The following is a 12,836-nucleotide window of genomic DNA, read 5'->3' on the forward strand; positions in this document are numbered from 1 at the left end:
TCCCTATTGTCTTGTCTCCTGCTCATCCCATGATTTTTCTCATGTAGGAGGAATAAGCCACTCTGGATAACTGATTTGTGTCAGTCATAGTTCTTTAGAGAAACAGAACCAACAGAATACTCATATATAAATAACAAGATATTTAATGTAGAAATTGGCTCACAAAAATCAAAGCTGAGGGGTTGGGGATTTAGCTCAGTGGTAGAGCGCTTGCCTAGCAAGCGCAAGGCCCTGCGTTCAGTCCTTAGGTCTGGCAAAAAAATAAATAAATAAATAAATAAATCAAAGCTGGACATTCTATAATTCCTGATTTGAGCTTCAGTGAGATGCCTTCTAAGAATAGAGATGAAATCCGTAGTAACAATGAAATTCTTGTTACTAGGCCATTTCAATATAGTGGGACCAAGACTATGAAGCAATGCTAAGTGAGTTAAATCTGGTCAAAATCTTGACTCTTTCCAATATTCTAGGTTATAGATCTCCTGCCTGGGTGACTGTAATGTTACATACCCAGTTAATCAGATTCTAAAAAGTCCTTCTCTCTATGACTCAGCTCCCAAGTGATCCTAGCCTGATCCTTTCACTAATGAAACTCAAAATACCACCAAACTACAGCCTTTATGAGTTTGGGGAGGCAAATTTACATTAAGATAAGAATAAATGACTGATAGCTTTAGAACCCACTCTGTGTTTCTCTTATTTAAAGACACTTTCACTTACAAACAACAACAAAAAAATAAACAAACAAATTAAAAAAAAAAAAAAAAAACAGAAGTGCTACAGGAATTTTAATTATCTTCAGAAAGATATTTGAACAAAGATGCTCTCAGAATTCCTTCAAACTTTGATTCAAGAATCGACCACACTAATTTTATGAACCTTAAAATGACTTCCTTAGTTGATGTGTCAATGACAACACTCCCTTGTATCCTGGATGTTCCCACTAAAGCAAAACCCCATGGATACAATTCTTTCTATGCTTTTTGCATCTGTCAGTAGCTCATTATTACCCATGAGATAAACGTTGAAACTTGGGGCCTAGATCTGAAGACTCTTCCCAGTGGGACACCACCATTCACCTTGCCTCACTTCAGCTCTCACTAATTTCTTCTGGCATTTGTCTTTGACATGCCAAGCAAATTCTCACCCCCAGACTATGGCATGAACTATGGACATTTCCTGCCATGTATTCCACTAGTGCTTGTGAACCCACAGCTCTCACTCATTCTCAGGACTCCTCTCCAATCTCATTTCCTATGCATGGACCCAAGCAGTCACTCATCTTATTCTAGCTAAGCTGCTATTTCAAATACTATAGACCGAGGAGCTGCTAAACAATAGGATTTTGTTCATGCCAGATTTAGAAGCTGGGAAGTACAAAATCAGTCCACCAGCATATTCAGTGTAAGATGAAGACCTGCTTTGTCACACATCATCTTAGCACTGTGTCTTCACAAGGCCTCTCTCACAAGCATCTACATTCCTCCATAAAGGCAATAAGCCCACATGTAAGGGCTCCTACCCAGGATCTAATTGTCAAATGTTTGTTTGTTTGTGACAGGGTTGTGTTGTCCTGGCTGTCATAGAACTCACTATGTTGGCCAGGCTGGCCTCAAACTCAGAATCCTGCCTGTCTCTGACTCTAAGTGCCAGGATTAAAGGTGTGCACCACCAGCACCTAGCTCAAATAGTCCTATATTATTCATTATTACATAAACCTTAATAGAAGACAAGCATTCAGTCAGATGCCCTCTGGGCTCTTTGTCTCATCCCTGCCATTCTTTCAAGCTACTCATACACCTGGTTTTTATTGGCCTCTTTAATCCAGATGAGACTTGCATAAGTAAATGCCTGTTGAGTGAATGAGTAAATATGTCAATATATCAATAATAAAACCATTGTTTTTAATGAATAAGACATCTAAAATTTACATTGCCTACATTTTTTTAAATCATCAAATTAAGGAAAGAGGAATATGTACATTCTTTAAAAAATATGAATTAAGAGTTAAATACAAATAAATCTGGTTTTCACAAGAATAAAATATATTTTCTGTGGATATAGCCTAATGACTAAGGCCCAATGACATGGGAACTCCTACATTCAAGTTTAAACTTTAAATTTGCTTCAGTGTCTTAAAACTATCAATGCCTACTTGTGGTTGATATATTGTGCACCCCAATAAACTTATCTGGGGGTCAGAGAAGAGAACAGCCACTGTAGTAAACATAGAGGTGAGGCAGTGGTAGCACACGCCTTTAATCCTAGCCTTCCAGAGGCAGCGATCCATCTGGATCTCTGTGAGTTCAAGGCCACACTGGAAATAGAGAGGCAAGGTGACATACACTTTTAATCCCAGCACTTAAGATTTCATGTCTTGCTTGGGAAAGACACATGCCTTTAATTCCAGGAGGTGATGGCAGGAAGCAGAAAGGTATATAAGGTGTGAGAACCAGGATCTAGGGGCTTTTTAGCTTTTAGGCTTTTAGCAGTAGTTCAGCTGAGATCCATTTGGATGAGGACTCAGAGGCTTCCAGTTTGAGGAAACAGAATCTGCTGAGAAGTTGGTGAAGTGAGGTTGGCTGTGGCTTATTCTGCTTCTCTGATCTTTCTGAATTTACTCCAATACCTGCCTCTTGGGTTTTTATTTAATAGGACCATTTAGAAATTTGGATATACCTACTTAAAGACTGATATTGACATGATGGGGTAAAGGATCATGTTAGACATTGAAGAGAGTCTTGGGGAAAGAAAAAACTAAAAGGCAAATTCTAGAGACAAATATGTCCATTGAATGAGCACTTCGGGAGTATAGGCAGCTGAAACTTTTGGATGCTCTTAGAAAATCATTAAATTCTAATTAATATTGAATTAGGCTGCCACAGTGTCAGGCACCCCAAAGTGTTTCTTCTCAGATTAGAAATGCCCACCCCATCCTGCTGCTCCTCCAGATGCTCATCCAGTGATGCTTTGCCTCTCGTTTGGATGGGAGTTCCTGAAGTTTCCAAGTCTATGCACAGCAGGTGTTGAAAACTCATTACCTGATGCTGCCTCAGAGAGAAGCTAGATGAGTAGGCACTCCAGTGTTCTGGCATTTAGAGATAGGTTTGAGACTCCACACTCTTTCAAGGAACTGCTGTGGTGATGTGTAGGGCTGACAGCTGTTTATAGGGTGCCTGTCTTTCTCCTGTAAACACTTCAAGAAGCAACTTCAAGTCAAACAGAAATTGGTTCCCAAACTTAGTGAATAAATTTTTTTTTCATGTATCATTCTTCTTCATACTTAAAACTTTAGAAGTTAAATGCCATAAAAACTTAAGATAATGACGTTAAGGCTCAAGAATGTTGATGTGAAGCCAGGGCTTCTATCAGCCATAATTTTCTAGGGACAGAATCACCAGAATGCTCACAACAAATAAGAGGGTATTTATCATGGGAATTGGTGTCTATGATTTGTGAAGGCCAAGAACTCTTATGAAATGATACTTGCAAGCTTGAGAACAAAGAAAGTTTGTAGCATAACATAGCCTGAATCCAAAGGCTGAAATTTGTCTATAGGTGTTGTTACCAGTGGCAGAACCCAAACGCTGAAGATCCAGGAACACTCTCTTATGTCAGAATGAAGAAATCTAACCAGAAAGTGGTTGTTCATACCTATGATAGTCATACCAATCTTGTATTAGTGAGTATATCTTCCTTAACTTGTCAGTAATATAACACACATATTAATGTTATATAATAATAGGTTTATAGTATATTTTGATGACATCAAACCTCCACCAACCTCTTGTCCCCCTCCCACACCTGCTGATATCCTCCCTTTCTCAACTAGTCTCATCTACTTTCATATATTTTATTTTTGTGTGTGAACCAAATAGTTTAATTGGGGTTACATGTAGGAGCATATGTAAGGGGTTATTTATAGGCACATAGGCAAATTATCAGTTATTACACAGATAAAGAAAATGTCTTTTTTAAGCAGCTATTAACTATGTGTAGTTTCTCAATGGGTGAATGGTCTCTCAAGCCCCATCCTCCATGATGGAGTGTAAACAATACAGTCTTATACAAGTAATCACCTTGCTGTGAATCCAAAGGCACACTGTGCACATTATACCTAGAAGATAGTATTCCACAACACTCTACACATTTCCCCAGCTCCTGTATTATCTCTTCCCTGTCTTCTGTGATGTTTCCTGAACCTTGGATGATTTGAACATTCCCCACACACGAATCCTCAGCGTTTCTATGAGTATGAGTCTCTGAAGTAACCAATGTCCACTGCAAATAAAAAAAAAGGTTCTCTAATAATTAAATAAAAAATATTTAAAAATAAACACAATTCAGCCAATAAAAATCTTAGCAATAAAACAAGAATGAGCAATTCATATATCCTACAGCAGAAGAAGATGGGCATCTGGGATAGAAAATTTCCCTTTTCTTGTCTCTGAATAGGCGGATGCACCCTCGGTTGGTTGGATGATTCTCAGTCACATACTCAACTGCTGACAGTCGACCTTTACTCAGTCTGCTTACTCAAATGCTGATCATTTCTAGCAACACTCTCATAGATAAATACAGAAGTAGGTGTTTCCAGCTTTCTGGGCATCCTTTCTCTCTCTTCCTCACTTCACAATACCTGAAGCTGACTCTATGTCTAGTCAGTAGTTTCCAACCTCTTTTAACCTCTTCCACTGGACGCTGGAGGTAGGCTTCACTAACTGCTATACTTCTCTTTAAACCATGCATCCTTCCATTCTCCGCACCCTTCAAGGTAGGAATCAGGTGTCTCATGCACTGATGGCCTGGTTAATGATGCTTATCACACTGTTGTCTTGATTCCTAGTCTTCTTATGCTGTAGATTACTATGTCTTTAGACTTAATGTTTTCTGTTCTTTGTCGAGCCCTGAGGACTTAGAACAGCCCTTTGCTTAAAATGACTATGATTATTCAGTATTCTGTAGTATGTAAGTATTATGTATGTATGTATGTATGTATGTATGTATGTATGTATTTATATTTGTGTATGCATGCCAATGTGCATTTTCATTTGGGGGGACACAAATGTGTGCAGTTATATGAGTGCTTGTGTATATGCATATGGAGAGCTTTAGATGTCATTTCTTGGGTGCTATCAACCTTTCTTTCTTCCTTCCTTCCTTTCTCCCTCCCTTCCTTCCTATCTTTCTTTCTTTCTTTTTACATTGGTGTGTGTGTGTGTGTGTGTGTGTGTGTGTGTGTGTGTGTGTGTGTGTGTGTGTCTGCATGTATGAGTGTGAATTGTAGCTGAAGTTTTCTCCAGTCCTGCCTGACCCACAGTCATAACAAATCTCTCTCACCCACCAGTCCCACAGCTGCTCAGACCCAACCAAGTAAGCACACAGAGATTTATATTGCTTACAAACTGTATCACCATGGCAGGCTTCCTGTGATCTAGTTCTTCTATCTTAACCCATTTCTATAAATTTATACCTTGCCATATGGCTCATGGCTTACCAGTATTTTACAAGTTGTTACTCATGGCAGCGGCTGCCAGCGTCTCCTCTCTCAGCCTTCTTCCTCCCAGAATTCTCCTCCCTCTTTGTCCCACCTATAGTTCCTGAATGGCTACTGGCCAATCAGCACTTTATTAACCAATCAGAGCAACATATCCACAGCATAGAGAACATCCCACAGCAGTGAATGAATGTTTGTATATATTCAGATGTAAGTGCAGGTACACATGTGCTACAATACACATATGAAAGTCAGAGGACAGCCTTAAGTATCAGTCTTCACTGTACACCTTGCTCAAGACAGAGTTTCTTGTTTACCTCTGCATTTTTATTTCCCATCTTACTGGAGGAGTGCTAGGGTAGCAGATGCACAATTCCACAACTGGATTTACATGACTCTGTGGATCTGATTCAAGCCCCAAAGTTTGTACAGAAAGTATTTTCATTATTGAGCTTGCTTACCCTAGTTCATCCACTTAGCCTACCCCTCTTGGTCAACATTGTCTATCTAAAATCCAAAAATCACTCTGTGGAGTTTATGAAACTATGTCAACATTTCCTAACTAGAATTTCAAAATCTCCAAAAATGGATTTACTGCTTTTATACAAATGTAAAAATAAATAAATAATTAAATGACATAAATAAAAGTACTTCCTTTTTTGTAAACTATCTTCAACCCACACTTTCACCTTTGTGTCAAGATGAAGACACAACTCTCATGAGAAAGTCTTACAAAGACTGTGACAGAGGCATGCTGGGAGATTCTCTAGGGCTGGTGCAGATGTGGGATATATTTAGCCACATACAAACATACACACAGCAAAAATGCCCACCTTCATTAGCACAGCTTCTCATCTCTAAGTGGTACAAGTGTCTCTCAGTGGGATAAGACCTCTTTCTGCCTCTATTGATAGCAAGCTTTCCACTCCTGCAGAGAGGAAGCTCAAAGAACAGAGTTCAACACCTGGATGAGGGGAAAGGAGCTAATTATTGCAAGCATCTCTTCTCCCCCTGGTATTTCCCTTTATTAATGCTGAAGCTTAGTCATGGCTGGATTGCTCATCTCTGGCTTCATTATAACACAATGATCAAAGTCTGATTCCACATCAAATAAGTCTACCTCAAATCTCAATGATGCCAACACCTTAATCCACTTAATCAATGACAGGGGGAACATTTCTATGTCACACAGTAACATGCTTTGCAAAACTGCTGCTTTTAAGAAAGAAAATAGAAAAGTTCTAAGGAAAATCAATGTTATTCTCCAAAGAAACACTGTATTGTGGACAGAAGAAATGAATAAGTGGATCAGACTGCTTTCTGAGCAAGACTTTGAGTCTCCAGAACCAACATAAAAGCCATACACACACACACACACACACACACACACACACACACACACACACACACACACATCTCTATAGTATTGAGGGGAGCAAGAAGGTGACTGAGCTTTGCTGGCTGCCAACCTAGCTATAGGGTCAATGAGGCTTTCTCTCAAGGAACTAAGTTGGAGAGTGATAGACTAGGATATCTCACATTACCCTCCCTCAAACCTCCAACCTCTGCCCATGCCACATAGAGGCATGTTCCTGCCTGTACATGTGTACAGAAACCACACATATGCTACAAACCTATATCAAATACACCCTCACAGATATACATACATGCACAAAGAAATGTCATATTTACTGTGCTAAGACATCAGCATCAATAAGGGGCAAATGTCAAAAGCTGCAGTGGGGTGAAAAGGTTCATCTTTAACTCATCTCTGCAAACATGCATGGTGACTCTAAGAAATGGGTTCCACCTTTTGTCCCATATTTTTGCTGCTTGCAGGAATAGAGAGGCAAGGGCTAGAGCTTTAAGGAAATGTCTAGTGAGATAAGTGTGTGTGTGTGTGTGTGTGTGAGAGAGAAAGGGAGAGAGAGAGACAGAGAGAGAGAGAGACAGAGAGAGACAGAGACAGAGACAGAGAGAGACAGAGACAGAGAGAGACAGAGACAGAAAGACAGAGAACTTGTCTATGTATACAAATGCCTGTAGAGGCTAGAAGAGAATATTGGATCCCACAGAGCAGGGGTCTTTGACACACATGGGCCACCTCTCTTGGCTCTTGGGAACTGAACTCAAGTCCTCTGTGAAAACAGTAAGTGATCTTAAGGGTTGAGCATCCTTGGTTTGATGTTTGTTGTTTTCTTGACAAGGTCTTTCACTGGAGCTCACCATGTAGGTTAGCTGGACTATAATGAGCTCCAGGGACCCTTCTGTCTCTGCTGGGATTACAAGTTCCCTCTTGCCATCACATCTGCAAGGCAAATATGACCACTGAGCTCTCTCTCCAGTCCTGAACATTATTTTAAGTAATACATGACCCTCAAAGCACTGGATGTCTAACTCCAGCAGACACAGTGCATTCATTAACTTATCATTACATTAACTAACCAGAGACAAATGGAGTATGGTCTTCAAAGGGAATTTGTATCTAAACTAGAGACTTATTGGCAACACTAAACACATGATCAAAAATTTTAATCACATATTTAAGTGGTAAATATGACATATATTTTCCAGTATTTTTAAATGTTATTCACTTATATTGTGTGAATGTAGGACATGCATGTGCCATTGCATAAACTTGGTCATAGGACAAGTTTAGGAAGTCAGTTTTTCCTTCTACCACATAAGTTCCAGTGATGAAACCAGGTCCTCACAGTGATCAGCAAATGCTTTTACCACTGAGCCATCTTGCAGAATTCTACATATCCATTTTAATCATTCTTCTTAAAGATTTTGTTTTATTTTTAGCTGTGTGTGTGAGGGGGTGCGGATGTGTGTGTGTGTGTGTGTGTGTGTGTGTGTGTGTGTGTGTGTATACACACACATGTGGTGCAGTGCCCATGGAAGTCACAGGCATTACATCCTCCAGGAGTTACATGCAGTTGTCTGACATGAGTGCTAGTACCAAACTCAGGTTCTCAGCAAGAGCAGTGATTGCTCTTAACTGCTGATTTAATTCCTCATGCCTCACATTGTTGATCAAACATTTGAAATGATTCTGGGTCTTCAAAATGTGTGTGTATCAATAGAGTACTACTCAGCAGGAAAACACAATGATATCATGAAATTTGCAGGCAAATGGATGGAACTAGAAAATATCATACTGAGTGAGGTAACCCAGACTCAGATGGACAAACATAGTATGTGCTCATAAGTGGATACTAGATGTAAGGGAAGGGATGAAGAGACTGCAACCCTCAGCTCCAGAGAAGCTAGCTAACAGGGAAAGACCCTAGGAGGGACACATGGATGGCCCAGCAAAGGAGAATTGGATGAGATCTACATGAATGGACTGGGAGTGGGGGAGGGGTGGTGGAGGGCGAGGAGTGGAGGATGAGAACATAGGGAAATGGGAGTGTCAAGCTGGAACAGGGACAGAGTGGGAGGGGAAGGAGGAAGATACCATGATACATGAGGACATTATGAGAATAGGAAGAGGCAGGATGCCAGCAAGGCTCTCAGGAATCCACAAGGATGTCCCACCTGAGAGTGCTGGCATGATCTAGAGGTTGCCTGACTGGTCTGTTCTGGTGACCTATCTAATGAATACCCTAGGCACCATCATAGAGCCTTTGTCCAGTGACTGATGGAGGCAGATGCAGAGATCCAGAGCCAGGCACCAGGTTGAGCTCTGGGAATAAGAGAGGAGGGATTCCGCAGTCTGGGGATTCATAATAGGAAGAAGAATTTCAGTACCATTTCAATTATCATTCACCTCTGTATTGTATTTTTATTAATTAATAAGTAAATTAAATAACATAGAGTACAGATTTTTCTTCCATTTTGCTCTTTCAAATGACTCAAGATTTAAAATGGCTTATTGTTCAAGTCCATATGCCTAATTTTAAAAAAATATTTTACTATCATTAAAAAAGAAAACAAAATGTGTGTGTGTGTGTGTGTACAAGACAATAAAACTTTGAAAAACTGTTTGTATTATAAAACTTGATTACATAAATAATGAATAATAAATAATGCCTTTATTCTATGTCACCCAAGCAAAGTCCTTGAAAAATAACCAAGCTGTGGTGGTGCATACCTTTAATCCCAGCATTTGGAACGCAGAGGCACAGATCTTTTAGTTCAAGGCCAGCCTGGTCTACAGAGCAAGTTCCAAGACAGCCAGGACCACACAGAGAAATTTTGTCTTGAACCCCCCCCCAAAAAAAGATGCCAAAATATCTTACATTTGCAAGAGAAATATCCGAGTGTCTGTTGTAGAACATGTTAAGGATGCCTGGACTTGTTGGCTTGGGTTAGTCTGTATCAGAAGACAAGGTAATGATGACAAGTGAGGTTGAGCCCTGATTGTTCCCTTTCCTCTCTCCATGTGGTGGAACCCCAAACAGAGAAGCTTGATGCCCTCTTGAAGAGCACGTATCTCTACTTTTCAGTCACTTGAGAAGATGCCTTTTGTCTTGCCATCCCAGGTTACTGGCTAAGTGCCCGCCCCTCTGCTGTATCCTTGTCACTGAAAAAGATGCACTTAGCTCTGTCAGAAGCCAGTCACACTGACACAGTCCACCTGCTACTTAGTCCACATGCCCAGCTTAAAAAACTGGACTCTGTTACCTAAAGGGGAAACAGATGTGTGGGCCGCTGTCAGGTCTCCTGAAGCTTCTGTGAAATACATATTCTTTGGATCTCAAACTTCCACTAAAAGCTGTGGTAGTTTGAATTGGAACTGTCTCCTGTTTGAACACATGATCTCTGGATGCTGACACTGTTTCAGAAGGTTATTGAAATTTTTCAGGAGGCAGAACATCACTGGAGAAAATGTGTCATTGGAGGAAGGCCTTGAATTAGCTCAGCTGCAACTCCTGTTCATTCCCATTTCCTGGCTGCAGACTCAATGTGGTCAGCTGTCTCCCTCTCCTGCTGCTATACCTGCCCCACCAAGACAGCTGTATCCTCTCAAACTGAAAAATAACTTTCCTTCACACACACACACACACACACACACACACACACACACACACACCATATTCTTCATTTTCCACAGCATTTTTAGGCTTTCCCAGATTCATCTTATGTGAAGAGAGTAATAGTGGTGACTTAGATGACCTAGAGGTTATCAGGTGTTCTTGGCCACCTTCCATGTAGTAGGGATAGCATGGCAGTGAGGAGAGCAGTGTTAGCAGGACAGAGGCACACTGTGCAAGCAATGAGCCAGGTCTTGCCTACCCCCAACTCCGAGCCTATGTAGTGGGGAAAATGATGGATTGCAAGAAAGTCTGGAGAAGCGAGTGGCTTTCAGAGGTTTCCGCTGGCACACATTAGTTCTGAATAATAATGTTTCATCATTTCTTTTTCAGAATTACATGATGCACTTTTATCACATCCATTCCCTATTACTTCTATGGCCTTCTCACGTCTTGTCTTCTTCCCACTTCTGCAGACTTCTTCCTCTTTCTAACTAGCTCTCTTTCCGTGTGTGTATGAGAGGTATGTACAGGACTGTGAACAATTTACCAGTGGCTGCAAACTTAAGAAAGTGTCTCTTTCTTCTCCAGCAACCATTGACTGCCTAAAGAACACCAGAGAGGGGTGAATTAAGTTTTACAGAAGAGCTAATTTACTCTTTAGATTAATAGTTAGCCATGTGCACCAGTCTCATTCTCATGTCTGCTTTTCTACAATTATGATGTTGTCATGACCAAATCTAATCATTTCTAATATAACCATTCACTTGCAATATGCAGTATATGAACATGCATATCACATGCACCACCTATAGAACACATGCACCCTTACATATTACCTAACACATGCACACACATGTCATAAACATGTCAGCTACATTCGATACAGCTGCCTTTGGCCAAAACACCAACATGTGGTCAGAGCTTAAGGAAGCCTGAGCCCAGGCTCAACTTGGCTCAAGCAGGAACACATGACTGTGTTTAAGCTTTTAGCCAGAACTTGTGGCTACTCTTTCTTGCTTTCTCTTTCTCTGTCTCTCTGTCTCTCTGTCTGTCTCTCTCTCTCTCTCTCTGGATTTGGAGGCTAGTTAGCTGTTTTGAAATCCCCTTGGATTTCTCCTGTTCTATGCAGACTTGATAAGTCAATTAAGATATTTTAAAGGAAAAAACTATTTAAAAGAGATTTTTTTCCACATTAAAAAAAATGGGTTTTATGTATACATTGGAAGAAAATTGGGCTTTGTTTGATAACATTTAGGCAGTCTGAAAATGGAACAACTATATGAGAAGATTAACGTTGATGGGATTGTGCACATTATTACTTTTCTTATCCTTATTTTACTATTTAAAAAGATAGTCAATTTATTGTCAGGATAAAAGTTTTAGAAAAAACCTGTTAAAATGAATTATAGAGAAATTCAGATTCAGACAGAAGAAATTAACAGTGAAATTGTTTCAGGATTGGATTGTAAGGTTATAGAGAGAAAGCCTGTTTTCACACAATGACACTTAATTTATCTGGTAACCAAACAGCAGCTACCTGGTCAAGTGAATATAAAATATTTGGACTCCAGTTGCAATGTTAGATTTACAAAGGTTTAAGGAGGTAATAGTATCTTATAGCATGCATTCAACACATGAAAAGCAAATGTTAAACTCTTGGTCAACTTATAATAAGATTATACCACAGGATTGGCAAGAGCTGGTATGTGCTGTTCTGGAACCCAGAGCACAGCTGCAGTGGCAAATGTGGTGTAAAGAGGAAGTTAAAACCATAGAAAAACAATGGTATACAAATAAAAGTATACAAATCTTCCAGGATCAGCTTGTTGGAGAAGGCCAATATGCTGCAATACAAAAACAATGTTTATATGATATCCAAACCCTAATTCTATGTTGAATGGCAGCCTTGAATGCATGGGACAGAGTTGAGGAACCAGGAAAGAAAAATGAGTCATTTGCACAGGTTATACAGGGTCCAAAAGAATCTTTCACAGATTTCTTTTTTTTTTTGTTTTTGGTTTTTCAAGACAAGCTTTCTCTGTGTAGCTTTGCACCTTTCCTGGAACTCACTCTGTAGCCCAGGCTGGTCTCAAACTCACAGAGATCCACCTGTCTCTGCCTCCTGAGTGCTGAGATTAAAGGCATTTGCCATGAATGCCCAAAGACTGACTTCGGCAGTAAAGAGAATTTGGAAAATTGAAATATTTACACCATACTATTGATATTTATTCAGGATTTTAATGGGTGACTGCTTTGAGTTCTGAAAAAGCTGATTCTGTAATCACTCATTTGATAGAAGCTATGGCCATCATGGGTATACCTGCACAAATTAAAACTGACAACACTCCAGCATA

The sequence above is a fragment of the Onychomys torridus genome, chromosome 11 (genome assembly GCF_903995425.1).
Source record: "Onychomys torridus chromosome 11, mOncTor1.1, whole genome shotgun sequence".
Classification (NCBI taxonomy): domain Eukaryota; kingdom Metazoa; phylum Chordata; class Mammalia; order Rodentia; family Cricetidae; genus Onychomys; species Onychomys torridus.